Source organism: Protopterus annectens, chromosome 13.part0 (genome assembly GCF_019279795.1).
Source record: "Protopterus annectens isolate FY-2018-M chromosome 13.part0, PAN1.0, whole genome shotgun sequence".
NCBI lineage: Eukaryota > Metazoa > Chordata > Ceratodontiformes > Protopteridae > Protopterus > Protopterus annectens.
This window is the reverse complement of record NC_056747.1, coordinates 313,835,099-313,856,571: the sequence shown is the minus strand read 5'-3', so window position 1 is coordinate 313,856,571 and position 21,473 is coordinate 313,835,099. Positions and strand designations below refer to the sequence as shown.

The 21,473-nt window shown below is 43.5% G+C and overlaps 1 protein-coding gene across 1 annotated transcript in view; it reads right to left on the bottom strand.

Moving 5' to 3' along the window:
* The window catches only part of LOC122787284 (myeloid-derived growth factor-like), a 341,278-nt gene that overhangs the window by 3,074 nt on the left and 316,731 nt on the right, over positions 1 to 21,473 (bottom strand). The gene's annotated exons all lie outside the window — the stretch shown is intronic.

Here is a 21,473-nt window from a genome sequence, read left to right as displayed (position 1 = left end):
AATGCTACAACCTACAGTACGTCTTCAGCACACTGTATCCCAGAATCCTCACTACAATAATTTTGCACATTACACAGTGCCATCCACTACACTGTACTCAAAGATTCTTCTTCAATCCAAGATAACCTGTACCCCAAAGAGTACGTTTACACTTTCTGCACACTGTATTCCTGAGCGAGATTCCATGCTTGATCAACCAGTGCACCCCCACATCTGAGTACTCAGTACAATACTGTGAACCTCCCCCTTCTGAGTACTTGGTAAATTACTATGAATCCTATCCCCACATCTGAATACTTACTACAATGAAGTCCTCCAACACATCTAGGTACAGTACTATGCATTTCTTCCCCTTCACGTCAGAGTACTCACTGTACCTGGGACTTCTCCCTGATCATGCTTAAGCAATGGAGATTCTATCACTCTCCCAAACCAACATCCTGTGCAACAGCATGTACTTCCATAAACATTTTGTTCATAAAGAATACACAAGCCTCCATCCCAAACCTGCACCACACCCTACAATAGAATGCACCTCCTTCCCGAACATGTTGTGCTTAGCAGAATGCTCTCACACATGCACTTGGCTCCTATATCATACAGCAGCTGCTGGATTATTCTTGAACATCAAACACAATCCTTACAATACTACAGGCTTACAATGTGTCTTATTCACTGAATGCTATACATTACAGCATTACATCACATATCAAACACATATAGGACTCAAGGACCCTTCCTTTGCGCTCACATATTCACTGCTCAATGGCCTTTTTCCTTTTCATTCATCTGTCTATTCACAAAGCAACACATACAGAATTTTCCCTTGTTGGCACCATTCCCCACACTGTGTCCCACATTGATAAAGGATCCAGTCACCCCACAACTCAGTCAAGTACCCTGCAGTCATACTATACATGTCCCACCATACACTGTCCCTTCCACGATCACACCATTCACATATCATATACATGCACTTCTAGGGGAAACCAAACCTAGTTTACCACCCCCCCCCTAGATAGAGAACACATGGTCTCCCTTTTTCATCCTTTCTTCCCATCTCATTTTACAGCTTCCCTCAGCTTCACCAACCAGTTTAGCTGTTCCTTCTCCTGAACTCTCTATTAACCTTCCTTGCCCAATCTTCATTCAATTGCCAGCCATCTGCTTGTCTCAGCTCCACAAAAGTGCCACCTCCAGTTTCTTCTTCCTTCAAAACTAAAGTCATGTGTGGTACTCAACATTAGAATGATTCTTCAAAACTATATTCTTATATATATATATATATAACTCAAAAGCATACTCTATTTTAAAAATACACTAAAAGAACTTAAAAAAAAAAATTTTTTTTTCTTTACCAGGCTTCCTAGAAACACCTGCTGACCAATCTAACTGCATAAAGGAATTCCTGGTGAAAACTCTAAGGATCACAGCCGTAACCCCCAAAACAGCAACACTAAATGCATTGAGAGAAATATATATACCAGGTCTGAGGATACACTGCCCTGGAGTATCCCCTCACTGTGAGGTACAAGAGTTAACATAAGTAGCATTTTTTTTTAATTTTTTTTGGGGGGGGCTCTACCTTAAGGGTAGGAGAAGTTTGCCCCTCTGTAAAAATGCTTTAAAGGAATTCTAATGAGTTTTGAGATTCACTAGCTGCCAGTCATACTTTATTTTTCACAGTTACACTGCGGTGGTGGTGCTGCGGTAGCATTGTCGCCTCACAGTTAGACGTTGCACGTTCGATTCTCAGAGCGTCTTCTGTGTGTCGACATGCGTGAATGGGCGTTCCTTAGTTGAAGGTTGTGCGTTAGGCCCGGCAAGCCAGCACGTAAAAATCTACTGCCAATCATTAGCGGACCGGAGTTCCGTTGTGGCAACCCCTAACCGGGAAAAGCCGAAAGACAGACAGACTTTATTTTTCACAGTTGCAGGACTTGCAATTGGTCTTCATACTTCCCAAAAGAAAGTGTACAAACAGTGGTCCCTTTCCTCCAGATATTGACTGCTACACTACCCTGAATAACATCCAACAGTCACCAACAACCACACCCACACATCATTTAGGCTTACTAATGCAGTATGCCTTGGAGGCACAAAGGGACATGAAATAAGCAGGATCCATTTAAAGGTTCACTGAGGGGAAGGATCCATTTACAAGCTCCCTGAAGGGAAGGAAGGTGGGATGTCTCCTGCTGCATAAATAGAGTCACAATCAACCAATATTACAGTAGGATGTCATATAAAGGCAACATCTTGCTTAGGGAACTTTGAGAACAGAGGTGCAAGCAGTAACAGACCCTCTTGAGCAGAAGAGTTAACAAAACATAAAAACAACATGCAATAATTCTACTGTGTACTACTTTAGCTAGAGAATCTCTAGATGTAGAAAAAATGTCTCATAAGTAATGCTTATTAAAGATATGGACTGAAGGTCACATGGCTGTTGTGTACACAACAAAGGATGTATTTATCACGAAAGCTGCAGATGTAGACTGTCCCAGTCAATTGCTTTTTGGGTTTGTGCAGCAAAATCTTGCCAAACTTGTCAAAATAGAAAGGTTGTCAGCCACCTGATGAGAGACCATGCTCATTGTATTTTGTCCTTCTTTGTCCCCAATAAAGGGGCAAAGAACTAAGTAACTTCTAAATGCTTTTTTTTAATATTAAGCATGCATCTAGCTGCCTATAAACATGCAAAGCACGTTTAAAAGATGTTCCAAAGTATTTGACTTCACAAAGATCACCAGCTAATAAAAATGGATTTAAATTAGACACCGAAACAAAAATTATGGGATACAAGCCAGGTAAATGCAGAAAAATCCTGGCTTCCTAGAAACACCTGCTGACCAATCTAATTGCATAAAAGCAAAACTTAGAACCATCACTGGATAAAGCTCTGATATCCTGTGACAAAGCAGCCATAAAACACAAAAAGTACAGTTTTGTACCTACCATAAATGTAGATGTTCGAAGATCCACATTGCTGCAGTCCTTACATATGGGTAGTCCGCTGTCCTCGGTCGGCCCGAATACCAAAGTATTAGGCTGACGTCGGTCAAGGCTCTTAAAACTGACATCAGGACGTCAGGGTACAAAAGCGCATGACCGACGTCATTTCCTCAGTCTTTTCTTGCCCCAGATGTCAGAAGGCCCTAACAAGAAAGGCCAAAGCCAAAAACCAGCAAAACCTAACCAACCACCCGTGCACTAACCATATTTACAATATGTACAACACAAACCACACCACCACCTTCAACAACAGAGGGAAAGGAGGGAGTTGACTGCAGCAATGTGGATCTTGAACATCTACATTTATGGTAGGTACAAAACTGTACTATGTTCTTCATCTCACATTGCTGCAGTCCTTACATATGGGTAGAATCCCAAAGCAGAGGTAAGGGAGGATGGCAAAACTATAAAGCATTAGGAGCTGCCAACATGCCTTGTAAAATTGCAGTTGCAAATCCAGCCCTAGATTTAGAGTAAAGTGGAAGGTGGTAATGCTTAGAGAAAGTATGCACTGAACTCCAAGTAGCTGCTTCCAAAATATCTTTAGTAGCCACCCCTTAAAAGCTGTAGAAGTGGCAGTAGCCCTAGTGGAATGAGGCCTAATCCCAGCTGGAATCTCCTTACCATGATGGGAATAACAGAAAGCAATACAAAAAAGTACAGTTTTGTACCTACCATAAATGTAGATGTTCGAAGATCCACATTGCTGCAGTCCTTACACTTGGGGTAGTCCGCTGTCCTCGGTCGGCCCGAATATCAAAGTATAAGGCTGACGTCGGTCAAGGCGCATTTGACTGACATCAGGACATCAGGGTACAAATGCGCATGACCGACGTCATATCCTCAGTCTTTTCTTGCCCCAGATGTCAGAAGACCCTAAAAATAAAGGTCAAAACCAAAAGACAGCAGACAAACAAACAACCACCCTTGCACTAATAATATGTACAATATATACAATATACACAATATTTACAACCCAACCCACACAACCACCTCTAACTACAGAGGGGAAGGAGGGAGGTATTGACTGCAGCAATGTGGATCTTGAACATCTACATTTATGGTAGGTACAAAACTGTACTATGTTCTTCATCTCACATTGCTGCAGTCCTTACACTTGGGTAGAATCCCAAAGCAGAGGTAAGGGAGGATGGCCAAACTACAAGGAAGCAGGAGCTGCCAAAATGCCCTGCAAAACAGCAGTGGCAAAACCAGCCCTGGATTTAGAGTAAAGTGGTAGGTGATAATGCCTAGAGAAAGTATGCACTGAACTCCAAGTAGCTGCCTCCAAAATATCCTTGGTTGCCACTCCCTCAAAAGGCTGTCAAGTGGCAGTAGCCCTAGTGGAATGAGGCCTAATCCCAGCTGGAATCTCCTTGCCATGATGGGAATAACAGAAAGCAATGCAAAACCCAATCCACTTAGAAATAGTTTGTTTTGACACAGGCTTGCCCTGAGAACTCAAAGCAAAAGAAACAAACAACTGCTGAGACTGCCTGAACCCTTTAGTTCTGTCCAAATAATATCGCAACTGCCTGTGTACATCTAAAGTGTGCAAAATCTTTTCCCTTTACTTTGGGGATTTGCATAAAAGTAGGCAAATGAATAGTTTGGTTTAAAGCCACACTAGAAACCACCTTAGGCATAAAGGAAGGATTAGTACGTAAAGATACCCTATCCTTATGGAAAATCAAGAAAGGCTCAACCGCCATAAGGGCCTGCAATTCAGAAACCCTTCTTGCAGAGGTAATGGCCAACAAAAGGCAGTCTTCCATGATAAATATTTCAACTCAGAAGTAGCTGCAGGCTCAAAAGGTTGTAGAGTGAGTTTCTCCAACACAAAATTGAGATCCCAAGCAGGAGTAGGAGCTCTACGTGGGGTCTTATATTCTTTGCCCTCTAAGAAATTGCTTGAACAAAGGATGAGAAAACAATGGAGAGTCACATTCATAGTGAGCTGAAATTGCTGCAGCATGAACCTTAATAGAAGAGAAGGACAAACCTTTGTCCAGTAACTCAGTAAGATATTGAAGAGCCACACTTAAATTAGGCTCAGAAACATCAAAATCCTTTGCTGCACTCCAAAATAAAAATCTCTTCCATTTATCTGCACACTTACCTTGTACTAGGCCATCTAGCTTCCAAAATCACATTCAAAACTTGTTGTGGAAGTTGAGACCCTCTATGGTTCAAAACAGAATATGCCAGGCTGTTAGGTGAAGAGAGTGAAGTTTGACATTGAGCAAATGGCTGTCCTCCTGTGACAACAGGTGTGGAATCAAGGCAAAGGCCATGGAGGCTTCCGCATCAGACTTCTCAGTAATGGGTACCAGTGCTGTCGAGGCCAATCTGGAGCTATTAAAATCATCCTTGGCTTGTCCTGTCTGACCTTTAGCAGTACCTTTGGGAGGAGAGGCAGAGGTGGAAAGGCATACACATGAAGATTGCTCCAATTGAAAGAAAGAGCATCCACTTTCCAAGCTGTGGGATGAAACCTTTTTGTGCAAAACTTTGGCAGCTGATGGTTTAGTGGAGAAGCGAACAGATCTATGTCTGGAGTTCCCCATGACACTAACAATTTCTGAAATACATGAGGATCCAATTTCCACTCGTGGGGATCCATAATTCGTCTGCTCAACACATCTGCTAAGGAGTTCTGTGCTCCTGGCAGAAACCTTGCCTGAAGATTGAGCTGTAAACTGAGAGCAGTCTCCCACAAAATCATTGCTTGCCTGCATAGAGGATAAGAATGTGTTCCCCCTTGCTTGTTGATGTACCACATGACAGTTGTGTTGTCTGTTAGAATCAACACCTGCCCTGGAAGAAGTAAATCCTTGAAAGCTATTAATGCAAACTGGACTGCTAACATCTCCTTCAGATTGATATGTAGATGTTGTAGTCTGGCAGGCCACTTGTCTTGTATCCACTTTCCATTTAGATGAGCTCCCCAAGCTTTGTCTGAGGCATCTGTCGTTAAAATCTGACTCGCCTCTGGCCGGGTCACAGAGAGTCCCTTGTTTAGGTGACATTCCTGAGCCCACCACAAAAATTCCTTTTGAATGCAAGGTATTATTTGAATGACAGTGTCCAGATCCTGGCAGTGCTGTGTCCACACATTTTGAGATACCATTGCAGCTTCCTCATATGCAGTTTGGCATTGGGAAGCACCAGAATACAAGATGCCATGAACCCTAAGGCTTGAAGGACTGTCCTTGCAGTCAGCCCGGACTGATGAGATAGTTGATGGAAGTAAAGGGAAAGATTCTTTTGTTTGTCCGGGGTTAAAAGGCCATCTGGGATGCTGTATTCAGTCTTACACCCAGAAAGCACATGTCCTGAGAGGGTACTAGACTGGACTTTATTTCGCTCACAGAATACCCCAGGCATCTTAGCACTGCTATCACATATTCCAAATGATGAAGAAGCTCTTCCCTTCCTTGAGCCAGAATCAGGCAGTCGTCCAAATAAGGATAGATCTGTATTCCTTTTAGCCTGAAGAAAGCTATCACTGGAGCCAGAACTTTCGTGAACACTCTGGGCAGTAGATAAGCCAAAGGGCAATGCAGAGAACTGATAGTGAGAAGTCCCAGCTCGAAAACGCAGATACTTCCTGCAACTTAGTCTGACAGGAACATGAAGGTAAGCCTCCTTGAGATCCAAAGTTACCATCCAATGATCTTTGCCCAGCAGAGGTAAAAGCTGTTGTAACGTCAACATTTTGAACTTGGGAATGTCCAGATAAGTGTTGAGGATAGATAAATCCAAAATTGGTCTCCACGTGTTCCCCTTCTTTGGTACTAGGAACAGGCGAGAATAAAATCCTAGGCCCACTTCTGGCATAGGGACCGGCTGTATGGCCCCTAGTTGAAGTAACAGAGAAATTTGCTTGCGAGCCTCTATTCTTTGTTGAGGAGGAACCTCTGGCATGCCTCTGAAAGGAGGCAAGGTATGGAAATAAAACCTGTAACCTTGGTGTATGATATCCAATACCCATTTGTCTTGGGTAATTAAACTCCAATTTTCTTTGAAAAGTGCCAACCTTCCTCCCAAAGGTGCTGCCAGACGAGAAGGCTCTGGCAGCTGAAAAGGTAGGTCATTGGGTCTGTTTACGAAAGGACTGACCCCTGCCCTCACCAGAAGACTGTGCAGGAGAACTCCTGTTCTAGGCCTGAAAGAGCCCCGAGCACTGCCCCTACAACGGCTAGATCTACCCATAGACTGGGAATCATAAGAAGGATACGACCACCCTTTAGCAGGCCAATTTCTACTAAACTTTGGAGGCTGAACCTGCAAAAATCTTTAACAGTCTGCATAGACTTAGCCTTGTCTTCCATTTTCTTTAAAACTGCCTCAACAGGAGAACCAAACAACACATCAGATTGTAAAGGAGCATCTAAAATCCTTGTTTTAACATGGTCAGATAAATTTTGATCCCTCAGCCAGGCGTGCCTGCGAAGAACTGACCCAGTGGCAGCCACCCTAGACTAGGCCTGTACAGCATCAAAACCACATTGCAAAGAATGCTTACCCACCTGTTCAGAAACATGTACCAAATCTTGTAACTCTTTACAATCAATACCTTCCGCCAGAGCATCAACCTTAGACTTCAACTGTGAAAGGAGATAGTTTTGGTATTTTAACATGTGAAACTGGCAATTCAAAGCCCTCATAGCCAGAGTGGAAGAAGTATAAACTTTCTTTCCCCATCTATCCAAGGCCCTGGCTTCTTTATCTGCAGGAACCGGATTCTTGACAACAGAAGCCTTAACACCTTTAGGCCCCTGGCTAACAGTTTCTGGGTCTGCCCTAGGACTCTTAAAAAGATACTTATGAACTTCAGGCACCCTGTAATACCTATCCGGTTTAACAGGAGCAGGAGGCAAAAAATCAGGATTAAGAGAAGCTTCTGTAAAAACATCTTCCATTACATCCAAAACAGGAGGTATAGCCAAAGGCCTATGCTGGGGTAAAACAAAATTCCTAAGCCTTTTCCTGGAATCAGAGAAGTCCTGACCTTCCCACTTAAAATGCTCCCTCATGGAATGAAGAGTTTCTGAAAAAGAAAAATCCTCAGGAGGAGAAGCAGAAGGAGTAGAATCATCCACATCAGAATCAGAATAAGGAGAGTACTCCTGCAAGTCTTCAGCCAAGACTCTGAAACATCCAAGCCTGCTCAAAACTCCCTAGCTCAGGCTCCACCCTAGGTCTCTTATCAGGAGGGGCAAAGAACCCTAATCAAAGAAATCAAATCTTCTGCCATTTTAAGCATATGCTTCTTGGGCACAGTTCCAGAAGAACTAGGGGTGACACCAGCTGAAGCTAAACCTGGCCTGCCTCTAGGAGAAGCCTTGGAAACAGAAGGAGAGGGCCTAACCACCCTAGGCAGGAGGGGAGTATAGTAACCTGAGAAGCCCCATCACCCTGACCTGCCTCCTGAGAGGCCACATCCTGCAATAACAAGGTCTCTCCTGGGATCCCAAAGAAACCTCCGGTGGAACCACCGCTCCACCGACACCTCTAAAGAACCGGCGTCCGAACGGACGGTTCTTCTAGCCTAGGCTTAACTGCTTTGTCCTTGCGCTTCTTGAAGAAGCGCCGGAGCATCCGACGGCATTTTATAATTGCACCGCTCAAGACTAACCTGGCACAATCTAATCTCCTCTTTATAGCGCGCTTATTGAATGTAGCACAAGAGCGACACCCAACAACGTCGTGCTCAGGCCCTAAACAAGGAATACACAAAGTATGGTAATCTCTATGCGGTATCTGTTTCCCACAAGAAATGCAGTTATTCACTTTTTCTGACATCCGTTTAACCACTGAGGCAAGAAAAAACCAAAATATTCCCCAACGGGGTACTTCGCCAACTTTGACTCGGTCTGAAACTCCGGAATCGAAAAATTTCAGAATGCCAACCGGCACTTGCAATACTGCTTCTGCATCGGACCATGCGGCAAAAAAGACTGAGGATATGACGTCGGTCATGCGCATTTGTACCCTGACGTCCTGATGTCAGTCAAATGCGCCTTGACCGACGTCAGCCTTATACTTTGATATTCGGGCCGACCGAGGACAGCGGACTACCCCAAGTGTAAGGACTGCAGCAATGTGAGATGAAGAACATCCAATCCACTTAGAAATAGTTTGTTTTGAAACAGGTTTGCCCTGAGAACCCAAAGCAAAAGAAACAAACAACTGCTGAGACTGCCTGAACCCTTTAGTTCTGCTCAAATAATATCGCAACTGTCTGTGTATATCCAAAGTGTGCAAAATCCTTTCCCCTTTATTTTGGGGGTTTGCATAAAAAGTAGGCAAATGAATAGTTTGGTTTAAAGCCACACTAGAAACCACTTTAGGCATAAAAGAAGGGTTAGTACGCAAAGACACCCTATCCTTGTGGAAAATTAAGAAAGGCTCAACTGCCATAAGGGCCTGTAATTCAGAAACCCTTCTCGCAGAGGTAATGGCCAACAAAAAAGCAGTCTTCCAAGATAAATATTTCAACTCTGCCGATGCTGCAGGCTCAAAAGGTTGTAGAGTGAGTTTCTCCAACACAAAATTGAGATCCCAAGCAGGAGTAGGAGCTCTACGTGGGGGTCTTATATTCTTTGCCCCTCTAAGGAATTGCTTAAACAAAGGCTGAGAAAATAATGGTGGGTCACAGTCATAGTGAGCAGAAATTGCCGCAGCATGAACCTTTATAGAAGAGAAGGACAAACCTTTATCCAATAACTCAGTAAGGTATTGAAGTGCCACACTTAAATTAGGTTTAGAAACATCAAAACCCTTTGCCGTACTCCAAAATAAAAATCTCCTCCATTTATCTGCGTAAACTTTCCTTGTACTAGGCCTTCTGGCCTCCAAAATAACATTCAAAACTTGTTGTGGAAGCTGAGACCCTCCAGGGTTTAAAACAGAATATGCCAGGCTGTCAGATGTAGAGAATGAAGTTTGACATTGAGTAAATGACTGTTCTCCTGAGACAGCAGGTGAGGAATCGAAGGCAAAGGCCATGGAGGCTCCTGTACCAGACTTCTCAGTAATGGGTACCAGTGCTGTCGAGGCCAATCTGGAGCTATTAAAATCATCCTTGGCTTGTCCTGTCTGACCTTCAGCAGTACCTTTGGGAGGAGAGGCAGAGGTGGAAAGGCATACACGTGAAGATTGCTCCAATTGAATGAGAGAGCATCCACTTTCCAAGCTGAGGGATGAAACCTTTTTGTGCAAAACTTTGGCAGCTGGTAATTCAGTGGAGAAGCGAACAGATCTATGTCTGGAGTTCCCCAAAACACTGTCAATCTCTGAAATACATGAGGATCCAATTTCCACTCGTGGGGATCCATAATTTGTCTGCTCAACACATCTGCTAAGGAGTTCTGTGCTCCTGGCAAAAACCTTGCCTGAAGATTTAGCTGTAAACTGAGAGCAGTCTCCCACAAAATCATTGCCTGTCTGCATAGAGGATAAGAATGCGTTCCCCCTTGCTTGTTGATGTACCACATGACAGTTGTGTTGTCTGTTTGAATCAACACCTGCCCTGGAAGAAGTAAATCCTTGAAAGCTATCAATGCAAATTGGACTGCTAACATCTCCTTCAAGTTGATATGTAGATGTTGAAGTCTGGCAGGCCACGTGTCTTGTACCCATTTTCCATTTAGATGAGCTCCCCAAGCTTTGTCTGAGGCATCTGTCGTTAAAATCTGACTCGCCTCTGGCCGGGTCACAGAGAGTCCCTTGTTTAGGTGACATTCCTGAGCCCACCACAAAAATTCCTTTTGAATGCAAGGTATTATTTGAATGACAGTGTCCAAATCTTGGCAGTGCTGTGTCCATACATTCTTGAGATACCATTGTAGCTTCCTCATATGCAGTTTGGCATTGGGAAGTACCAGAATACAAGATGCCATGAACCCCAAGGCTTGAAGGACTGTCCTTGCAGTCAGCCTGGACTGATGAGACAACTGATGGAAGTAAAGAGAAAGATTCTTTTGTTTGTCCGGGGTCAAAAGGCCATCTGGGATGCTGTATTCAGTCTCACACCCAGAAAGCACATGTCCTGAGAGGGTACTAGACTGGACTTTATTTCGTTCACAGAATACCCCAGGCATCTTAACACTGCCATCACATACTGTAAATGATGAAGAAGTTAGTCCTTTCCTTGGGCCAGTATCAGGCAATCGTCCAAATAAGGATAGATCTGTATTCCTCTTAGCCTGAAGAAAGCTACCACTGGAGCCAGAACCTTCGTGAACACTCTGGGCGCAGTAGATAAGCCAAAGGGCAATGCAGAGAACTGATAATGAGAAGTCCCAGCCCGAAAACGCAGATACTTCCTGCAACTGGGCCTGATGGGAACATGAAGGTAAGCCTCCTTGAGATCCAGAGTCACCATCCAGTGATCTTTGCCCAGCAGAGGTAAAAGCTGTTGTAACGTTAACATTTTGAACTTGGGAATGTCCAGATATGTGTTGAGGATGGATAAATCCAAAATTGGTCTCCACGTGTTTCCTTTCTTTGGTACTAGAAACAGGCGAGAATAAAATCCTAGGCCCACTTCTGGCAGAGGGACCGGTTGTATGGCCCTTATTTGAAGTAGTAGAGAAATTTGTTTGCGAGCCTCTAATCTTTGCTGAGGAGGAACGTCCGGCATGCCTTTGAAAGGAGGCAAGGTATGGAAATAAAACTTGTAACCCTGGTGTATGATATCCAATACCCATTTGTCTTGGGTAACCAACATCCAATTTTCCTGGAAGAGTGCTAACCTTCCTCCCAAAGGTGCTGCCAGGCAAGAAGGATCTGGCAGCTGGAAGAGTAAGTCATTGGGCCTGTTTACGAAAGGACTGGCCCCTGCCCTCACCCGAAGATTGTGCAGGTGAACTCCCTGTCCTAGGCCGGAAAGAACTCTGAGCTCTGCCCCTACCACGTCTAGATCTACCCCTAGACTGAGAATCATAAGAAGGATACGTCCACCCCTTAGCAGGCCAATTCCTACTAAACTTCGGAGGCTGAACTTGCAAAAAATCTTTAACAGCCTGCATAGACTTAGCCTTGTCTTCCATTTTCTTCAAGACTGACTCCACAGGTGAACCAAACAATACATCAGACTGCAAAGGAGCATCCAAAATCCTTGTCTTAACATGGTCAGATAAATTCTGATCCTTCAACCAGGCGTGCCTGCGAAGAACTGAGCCAGTGGCAGCCACCCTAGACGAGGCCTGCACAGCATCAAAACCACACTGTAATGAATGCTTACCCACCTGTTCAGAGACATGCACCAAATCTTGCAATTCTTTACACTCAATGCCTTCCGCCAGAGCATCCACCTTAGACTTCAATTGAGAAAGAAGAAAGTTTTGATATTTCAACATATGAAACTGGCAATTCAAAGCCCTCATAGCTAAGGTAGAAGATGTATAGACCTTCTTTCCCCATCTATCCAAATCTCTGGCTTCTTTATCTAGAGGAACCGGATTTTTACAACAGAGGCCTTGACACCCTTAGGTCCCTGACTAATAGTTTCTGGGTCCGCCCTAGGACTCTTATAAAGATATTTATGAGCCTCAGGCACCCTGTAATACCTATCCGGTTTAACAGGAGCAGGAGGCAGAGAATCAGGATTAAGTGAAGCCTCTGCAAACACATCTTCCACAACATCCAGAACAGGGGGTATAGCCAAGGGCCTATGCTGGGGTAACAGCAAAAACTCCCTAAGCCTTTTCCTAGAATCAGAGAAGTCCTGACCTTCCCACTTAAAATGTTCCCTCATAGAATGAAGTGTCTCTGAAAAAGAAAAATCCTCTGGAGGAGAAGCAGAAGGAGTGGAATCATCTGCATCAGAATCAGAATAAGGAGAGTACTCCTGCAAGTCTTCAGCTGAAGACTCTGAAACATCCGAAGCCTGCTCAAAACTTCCAAACTCTGGCTCCACCCTAGGCCTCTTATCAGGAGGGGGCATAGAACCTCTAATCAGAGTAATCAAATCTTCTGCCATTTTAAGCATGTGCTTCTTAGGCACAGACCCTGCTGAACTAGGAGTGACACCAACAGAAGCTAAAACTGGCCTGCCTCTGGGAGAAGCCTTGGAAACAGAAGGAGAAGGCCTAACCACCCTAGGAATGGAGGGGAGTACAGTAACTTGAGAAGCCCCTTCAGCCTGACCTGCCTCCTGAGAGACCACCTCCTGCAAAATCAAAGTCTCCCCCTGAGACTCCAGAGAAGTCTCCGTCGGAACCACCGGTTCCACTGAAGCCTCTAAAGAACCGGCGTCCGGAACGGACGACTCATCTTGCCTGGGTTTAACTGCTTTGTCTTTGCGCTTCTTCGCAGAAGCGGGCGCTGGAGAATCCGACGGCATATTATAATTGCACCGCTTCCCAAAGACCAGCCTAGCACAATCTAACCTTCGCTTAATAGTGCGTTTATTGAACCTAGCACAAAAGCGACACCCAACAACGCCGTGCTCAGGCCCCAAACAAGGAATACACAAAGAATGATAATCCCTATGCGTATCTGTTTCCCACAAGAAATACAGTTATTCACTTTTTCTGACATCCGTAAAACACTGAGGCAAGAAAAACCAAAATAATCCCCAACGGGGTACTTAGCCAACTTGGATTCGGTCTGAAACTCCAAATTCGAAAAATTTCAGAACGCTGAACGGCACTTGCAACGCTGCTTCTGCATCGGACCATGCGGCAAAAAAGACTGAGGAAATGACGTCGGTCATGCGCTTTTGTACCCTGACGTCCTGATGTCAGTTTTAAGCGCCTTGACCGACGTCAGCCTAATACTTTGGTATTCGGGCCGACCGAGGACAGCGGACTACCCATATGTAAGGACTGCAGCAATGTGAGATGAAGAACATCCACGGGTTCACAGGAAATGAGGGTAAACTTCTTTAACATAAAATCAATGTCTCAGAGAGGCGCATACTTCTTCACTGGGAAAAAAAGAGAAAGGCATCCTTTGTCCTGAGCCAGCGGTGCAGTGGGATAAAACCCTGACTGCTCCTTAGATGAATCATATTTGACTAGCAACACAGATGCTGTAGGGACCAGGTGGGCAAAGATGGGAGTGAGTGGCTGATGCCTGCTCATACCTATTCTTGGTAGAGGGTGGCAGCCAATCTCACTGCAATTGCAGCAAGAAAAGCCTGATCAGCCCTGTGCTGCATGAGGTGTGCAATCTGGCTGCAAGGTTGTGCAAGGAATAAAGCATGCACCTCCCAAAGACAGCTACAGCAGAGCTCACAAGGCTATCATAAGGATAGTCTAGGCCATTAAAAAAAAAATTCCTGGCAAGAGTAAACTCCTGTACGGGAGTCCTTGATCTTTTTACCAGCCCCCAAATATGGGTAAAATATAGCACAGAGAAGGCCAAGCTTAGTAAAGTAGACCCAGTGAATGAGGAGCGGAGCTGGTTAGTAGCTGTGGGAGCCAAAAAAATAGTAAAAGGCACCCTTTAGTAAAGTCTTGAATAACGCAAAATAACTGAGGGACAATTTTTAATGCCTCGGTACAAGCAGAAAATAAATAAACATTACAGAAAAGTAAATTACCATCATATCAAACAACCAGGATAGGATATTTAAATACCAGAACCAAATGTGGTGGTGGTCTGCTTCAGAATGAAGACCCTACCTTTGACCAAAATGGAAGACATTCTCTAATTCATGAAGCAGCTGACATGAATGGAAGGATCTGTATTACAGGGGATGAAAGCTTTGCTTCCTTGGCTTCTAATGGAACTGATGAAATTAGAAGTCAGTTTAAGAGACCATGAAGAAACACGAGACATTTCTAATTGATGAAGAAGATCCTGGCACACAGGTGGTTTACAGTGTGGATGAATAAAGAAAAAAGGCAGGTCGATGACCTGGGACAGAAAGGGACCAAGAAAACAAATTTGCATCCTCTGATACAGACACAGTTGACAAGAGAATTATGGGAACAGTTAAAACAAGCAAATGCTGATGCCATAAAATTAAGAATGCAACCTAACAATCACCCTGAGGATTTCAAATAAGACATCACTGTCTGCACATGGCAATGACTAGGGAAGCAAAGGAATCTTCTGAGTGGATTTCCTGCCTAACTCTGAAATTACCTGGATGATTACATCCTGTTGTACTGGTTAATGAAATGGGGAGACAAACATCCTGCTGAAATTCGCAAGGCAAACAATTTAATTTTCACAAGTCCAGTAACTTAGCAAGAGATGCCTTATACTCAAACTACATCACTAAAATATGAACTCAATACAGTTTTCATTGAGGTTAATTAAGAAACTCCTCGCCTTCAAAACTGAGCCCATCAGATTGGTGGTTGCTCTTACTCAACCCCTGGGTATCCTCTCAACTTAAATATCACTTCTGACTAACATCAGTTAACTGAACTGGCATATATCTTTTCAACTCAAATGATTCTACTAAACTACCTGTAAGAATTTTAAATATCCCTATTCTTTCTCCAATATCAATGTACAAGGCAACTTTTTCTCACTAATTTAACAATTTTTGTCCTTCACCAATTGACAGTTCTATATTAACACGACTGCTGAACCTAAAAGGCCTTTTCCTTACCCAGTCACTCATTTTCCACTTCTTTCCATGCGGACTCTCTGCTTCTCCACAGTTCATCTAAAGCACAAACAGGAAATAACACAAATATACTACCTATTCTACTACTATGTTTTCATGTAAGTATATGTAATCAATCCTACATTTTCCAAATTCTCTTTACTGTACTTTACTATGCTATATACTTACTAACCTCCCCTAAAAACATGTGATATAACCTACTAATAAATTCAACTTTTTTACATCTCTCCACCTACATATTCTTGACATTCTGTCAATCAATATAATTATGTTATGATTATTACATTTGTAAATATTCAATGTCTTGATTCTATTCAAATTTTATACATGTATAACCATTGCAGGTGTGGATTTAATGTCATTTGTTATGGACTTATGTTATATGTATAATATCTGTGGAACTTCTCACTGGGCCTCTGCTGTAAAGGGTTTTTTTTCTGCCCAGTTGGACATTCCTTGTAAACAAATGCCAATTAATAAATACATTAGTAAATTATCTGATGGGAAATGCGAACCACCAGTAATATACTCCAAAGTAGAGAACAGGCAGTCTTGCAACATTAAGTCTCAAAGGCATGTAAACTCCCTACATAAGAGTTGCAGTACTCCCTTATCCCACAACAGTAACTTCCATGGAGACTGTGACCAATGACTTGATTGGAAGGAAGCTGCTGTCCTGGCAGACATCTTCCTGAATTGTGAACTGCAGCAACCCTCAGCAGATCTTTGAATGACTAAGGACAGTAAATCATGTACACAGAGTTCAAGCAGCCAATGGATAATTTTCACATGCAGCCTACCATGGGCTACTGTAAACAGCAATGCTACACTTAAGTCCACAAAATTCCTACTGGATTGGCTGTGCATTGGAGAAGACTCTCAAAAATCTTCAGAAAAAGAGTGTTTCCTTGAATTTGAACAATTAAACAGGCCAGCCTCAGTAAGAAGCTGAGATCCCTCATAAAGTCCTCCAAAGCTAGTTACGAAAACAAAATTGCCACAGATTCTAAAGACAACCACAAAGCATTCTATAGCTATGTCAAGAATCTCAATGGCAACACTCAGAACTGCTCTGAGTTGCAGCACAATGGCACTAAATATACAGATCCAACTGATATTGCCAACATCCTGGCAGACAGGTTCAGTGCTAACTTTACACCCCTATCACCCCCTAAAGGGCCCATCTCTATACCGGAAGAATGCAAAGTTCCTGTAATCATGGCTGCACAGGTAAAAACCATATTCTCCAAAGACAAGAACACAGCATCCATGGGACCTGACAACATCCCAGGCTGCGTTCTACACGAACTACAGAACGAACTGGCACCCCACCTAAGTACCATGTTCAATCATAGCCTTGCCTCAGGCTTTGTGCTCACTGAATGGTGCACAGCGACTGTTATCCCACTCCACAAAGGGGGAGCAACCATGGACCCCGGGAACTACCGCCCCATTAGCCTGATGAGCCTGATCTGCAAGACTAAGGAATGCATCATCATGGAACTTATAAACAATGACATTGGTAATCTCCAAACTCTGGACACCACCCAGTTTGGGTTTTTAAAAGGCAGATCATGTCTCCTAAACCTGATAGACTTCTTTGAACTGGTCACCAAAGCCGTAGATGAGGGTAACTTGGTTCACACACAGCCTATCTAGATCTCGCCAAGGCTTTCAACACCATCCCCCACTCTGGAATTATAGATAAACTCACTCACTGACAGAACCCACACTGTGAAAGTAGCAGACTCCAAATCCGATTTCAGACCAGTGACAAGTGGAGTACCACAGGGTTCTGTCCTGGGTCTTCTCCTGTTTGGTATCTACTTCTCTGAAGTACAGGCTAACACAGAAGGTCTTTGGCTAACTAAGTTCGCAGAAGACTGCACACTAGGATCCATAATCGAAACTCCTAAAGATGTGGACATCCTACAAAAGGGCCTCACTGATAAAGATGCCTGGTGTCAAAGCCATGGCCTCAAGCTCAATGCCAAAAAGTGCATTGTCATCTCTTTTGGTAAAAACTCTGTACCCATGAACCACCACCTAGGCAGTAATCTACTTAACACCAAAAGTGTGATAAGAGACTTTGGGACACAGGTGGACAGTAGTCTCTCCTTTTATAATCACTTCGCCACAGTAGTCAGGAAATCCTTCTACGTGGCACACCTCATCACAAAAAGTTGCTCATCCAGGAAAAAAGGTCATCGTTCCCCTCTACTTGTCACTCAGACCCATTATAGAATACAGTGCCCCTTTTGGTATGTACCTCACAAGACATCTACAACAACTGGAAAGGCCACAGAAATACCTCACAAAGAGGATTACCAGCCTCAAACAGATGCCCTATGCAGACCGTTTAAAAAAACTCCAGCTTTACTCAGTCACATATCGCCTACTCAGAGGTGATCTCTGCCCAACATACAAAGCTATGTCAAACCCAGAGCTGTTGGACATGCTCCACTTAAAGAAATCCCAATCCCTCCAAGCTACATGCTCTAGGGACCTAAACCTCATCACCACAATAAACAGAACATGCTGGAGGGATAGAGTCCTGTCCCAGAGACTTCCCATACTCTGGAACACACTACCTGTCTATATCAAACAAAGCTCCTCATTAGCACTCTTCAAGAAAAATCTTGATGATTGGATGGGACAGGAAATTCACCCCGGGGACAGGCCCTAGGTCTAGTACCTACCTATGAAACTATGCTATAAAGAACGAGGGACCCGAGCTGCAATTTCTACCAATTCACTTATAAGCTCAGATTTTAAAAGAGAGTTTCAGGAGTTAATTACTTTGCAAAAAACACTGCTGTGGGAAGTTATGATTAAGAGGCTTTTATCAAAACAAGGAAAAACTTTGGTAATTCTTTTTCTGAGGAAAGACAATACACCAAGCTAAACATATATTGTCCAAAAGTGGGGCTACAAGGTTAGTCTTCTTAAGATCCTCACAGATCAATAGCCTCATAAGAAACTATGAACCTATAAACTGACAGGCTTCACAAAGGCCCTTAGAACCATTGGGAGGGCTGTAAAATAGACACCTGAACTGATAATGACTTGATCCTCTACATGAAGCAAAATCAGCACCAATTCCTGACTTCTGATACAAGTAAGCATTCTCAGCATACATGGTCACAAATGTGGAAAAATTAAAATATGGAAAGAGGAGAAACCATGCATTTTTTTCTTGGAGATGAAATGGCTTAAGCTACTGAGACAAACTGTACTACCACCCTAGAAATTTATGGACTCTGGTAATGTGTTAGACTGTTTTTGCAAGACTCTGTGGTGGCAGCCACATTCTGCAATGGAAGACATCAAGGAAGGATGGGATCAAGGGGATAGAGAAATGTAAACAGTATCTGAGCATTTCAAGCAAAAAGCCAAGTACATGTATTGGAAAGGGAGCTACATGCCTATCTCTTGGAGGTTCAAAAGTCAACTAATACAAAATAAGAAACAGTGAAATATTTACAGGAAACGACTGCCTTTCACGTGCCACCAGGCTCCTGGATCCACAGGACCACTCTTCTAGTAGCCTTGTTGACAAAAAGCTAGACAATTTTGTTACTGTGGCTACTGATGCTGTGACAGTGCAAGGGGTGGTATGACCAGTGATGCCACTGAATCATTGATATTATATTGCAGAAGCTCTGTAGCAGATGACAGACAACCCCTGATGCATTTTCCCCCTCTTCCTGCTCCTTTAGGTGATGGCCCCATCTCTCTGGGATACTACATACTGGCATACACACACACACAAACACATACACACACATACATATAAGTGTGTGTGTGTGGGTGGTGTGTGTGTGTGTGTGTGTGTGTGTGTGTGTGTGTGTGTGTGTGTGTGTGTGTGTGTGTGTGAGTGGGGGTGGTGGTGTGGTGTCTGTGAGGGGGGTGTGTGGGGGGGTGGAGTGTGTGTGGGGGTGATATGTGTGTGTGTGTGTGTGGGGGTGATATGTGTGTGTGTGTGTGTGTGTGGGGTGGTGATGTGTGTGTGTGGAGGTGAGGTGTGTGCATGTGGGGGGGTGGTGATTTGTATTTGTGTGTGTGTGTGTGTGTGTGTGTGTGTGTGTGTGTGTGTATGTGTGTGTGTGTGTGTGTGTGTGTGTGTGTGTGTGTGTGTGTGTGTGTGTGTGTGTGTGTGAAAATCCCAATGAAGTCTGCAACAAATGGAGTAAGTCATAGCTAGGCACAGTGAATGACACTCTGCCTTGTGCCCACTGCCTTGTTTCTTGCATCAGCAGAGCTATATGCTACTCTGTCTGTGGAAGCGGAAGCTAACATTACTGACTGACTGAAGCCAGATGGCCTACATGATCACACAGCCACACAGCTGGTCATTTGCTTCAATTACTTACCCAAAAGGTTGCAATGAAACTCCATTTGTACAGATAAAGCCATCCAGTGTCCACCTGACTATAATACAAAAAGCAAACTTCTACTTCTCAAAACTAGTTGAGTGACTAGTTTTTTACATGGTAATGAGTCACAGTCTACAGTAGGGGACCTCTTAAGGCTACCATACATGGATGAAACCCCGACTATGACTCATACAACCTAGGTTTGAATACTGATCTAGGTACATTGGGACCTGACCAGGCAGAGTGCAAATGACTGGCCAGTGCTGGTATGCCCATGGGAGGCAGTTCATCCGTTGAACACTAACTCCTACAATGAAGTGGGAATACAGCAGGCAGGGAATTTGGTATATCTGCCAACCTGTAATATGCAACAGTCTTCCAGAAAGTGAGAGAGCATGGAAGGTTCCATGAGAAGGGAAATTTTAGCCCGGACAGCTGCCTGGATAACAGCCTCCAATGATGATCTTGTGACACTAAACAGAAAGAAAAATGCTGATAGATTGTGGATGACTAATGCTTGATAGAGAAAGGGATAAAAACAATCTTAAGAAAATGGGGTCCATCTTAAGGACGAAAACTGAAGCAGTGCTTTTTGGCAAACGTCCTCAGCAAAAAAAGCAGAACACCAGAGCCATATTTTTCATTTCTAAAATGATCTGTTAAGCAAGTAAAGCCACTAAGCCCAAGTGACTTTCAAGGCTAACCAGCGAACACTGGCTGATTAAATAACTTCGTAAATGAAGGTTCAGGAATCAAATCTGGGATGGAAGCTAAGCATAAAGCTTGCTAGCAGGTCACAGCTTAGGTCCTCTGTGTTATGCTGCCAGTTTTTTCATCACAAGGTTAAAAGGAGAGTCACCTGAACAGCTCACAAGATATGTCGAAATCTTGAATTCTCAGTTTACAATTTGTATGGGGAGGGTTCCAACACTCATAAAAGATCTTCTACTTTCTTTGATTAAAACGAAATAGTGCCACAAGCTATAGGCTCTAGTTTTGTTCTCTTAATCTTTGCAAACAATTCTTAATGTGTAGTGATCGTTTGCGTTTTTTCCCCAATACTTAACACTCACAACAGGGCCTGATGCACAAAGTTTACTGATCTGCAGCACATACAATATCTACTATGTGCATACATAGAAGTGGAAAAAGGACTACGGTAGTCAACATGCAGACTCCAGAATAGGGAAAAATGCCATTTACTAATGAATACAGTACATTCTAAATTTACTAAAAATTTAGTTGACAGCAAGTGCACTTCAAACAACACAAGACTTTTATCAAACTAACAAACCTTGTTAAAGGTCGTGAAGTGCCCCAGGGTTCTATGCTGGGACCCAAGCTGTTTGCATCTACTTTTCTGAAGTAAAAGCCAATGCCAAAGGGCTCTGGCTGCCTAAGTCTGCAGCTTGAATCCCCAAATGACTTACCCATCATGCAGGAAGGTTTGTCTCAAATAAATAACTGGTGATAAAATAATACAT